This window comes from Rhagoletis pomonella, unplaced genomic scaffold (genome assembly GCF_013731165.1).
Source record: "Rhagoletis pomonella isolate Grant_MI unplaced genomic scaffold, Rhpom_1.0 Rhpom_scaffold_00003, whole genome shotgun sequence".
Lineage (NCBI taxonomy): Eukaryota > Metazoa > Arthropoda > Insecta > Diptera > Tephritidae > Rhagoletis > Rhagoletis pomonella.
In genome coordinates, this window is record NW_023458557.1 from 291017 (window position 1) to 292334 (window position 1318).

Below are 1318 nucleotides of genomic sequence, written 5' to 3' on the forward strand. Positions count from 1 at the left end.
TAGTTGCTTGAGTTCTTAATAAATCAACATCGACTCTGTTTTCTTCTGTATTAATTGAAATTAAACCGAACGTCTGTGCCTCTTTACCTACATATTAGTAACTCTAATGGACTAGCCTTTGTAACCCGATTGACCGTGGAATTGAGTGCCAGTTGAATTTCGCCCAGTGCATCTTGCCAAGAGCGTTGGCTTGTTTCAACTGCCGTTAACAGATTTTTCAACGTACTCATTACTCTTTCTATCTGTCAATTAGCACGACTAGCACCTGTAGCAATCAGATGTAAATTAATATTTTGTGAAGAACAAATATCCCGGAACCCTTTGCTAGCGAAACACCTACCCTGGTCGGCAATTACACGAGTAGGCACACCAAATAGTGAAATTGATGACTTGAGGGACGTAATACAGTTTTCTGTGTCAATATTTATAGTATGATATAAATAATAAACGATAATATATTCCTTAAGGTCATTCTTACCACTCAATTTGCCAGTAATATCGATGTGAACGGTATGCCAAGGAATGCTAACTTTAGGAATTGGGTGCAGTTCTGCTTGTATTTTGCCGGTATGTGATTTGGATAGCTTGCAGGTTATACAATTATCAACAAATTTTCTAACGTACTTAGACATATTATCGAACCAGTAATATTCATAAACCTTGTCAAGTGTCTTCTTTGAACCCAAATGCATAATAGACACATGCACATGATTAATTACGGACCATCTGTGTAGGAACAACTGGTAAACATTTCGTTTTGCCATTTCTTTGTATTTTTCTATACAATGTGCCTGCACGCAGTTCATATGTATTCGCCTCATCTCTGTTAAGTTCTTTATTTCTTAATTTGCAAACAATAGAAGCTACTTCTCGATCCCGTTGTTGCTCTGCAAGGAGACAATCTTCTGAAATTTCTGCAAGATTGACACGCTTTTCAGGAATTCTCGTAACTGGCAGATTATCAGAGGGTAATGGATTACGAGAAAAGAAGTCTGCGTGAGCCATCCGTTTACCTTCTGCATACTCAACCGCAAAATCAAAGGATTGCAGATAGGCCCACCAACGATGGACCCTCGGTATTAAATCGTTTTAGGTACGCGATACTTTGATAGAATTACAATCCGTGATTACAACAAATTGGTGCCCTTGCAGATAATGTCGAAAATATTTAATCGACGGCCAAAGTCTCTAACTCATATGAATGATATCTAGATTCCGCAGGAGAAGTTCTTTTACTATAATATTCGATAACATGTGGCTTAGTGTTAATTTTATGTAACAGAATAGCACCATAGCCATCGGCACTAGCGTCTGTATG

General features: G+C 38.0%; 2 protein-coding genes across 3 annotated transcripts in view; one reads left to right on the plus strand and one right to left on the minus strand.

The window, feature by feature from the left end:
- Nucleotides 1–1318, minus strand: part of LOC118734970 (lysine-specific demethylase lid) — a 149317-nt gene that overhangs the window by 51817 nt on the left and 96182 nt on the right. The gene's annotated exons all lie outside the window — the stretch shown is intronic.
- LOC118734972 overlaps nt 1–1318 on the plus strand; it is a 2679-nt gene that overhangs the window by 791 nt on the left and 570 nt on the right. The window lies entirely within an intron of this gene.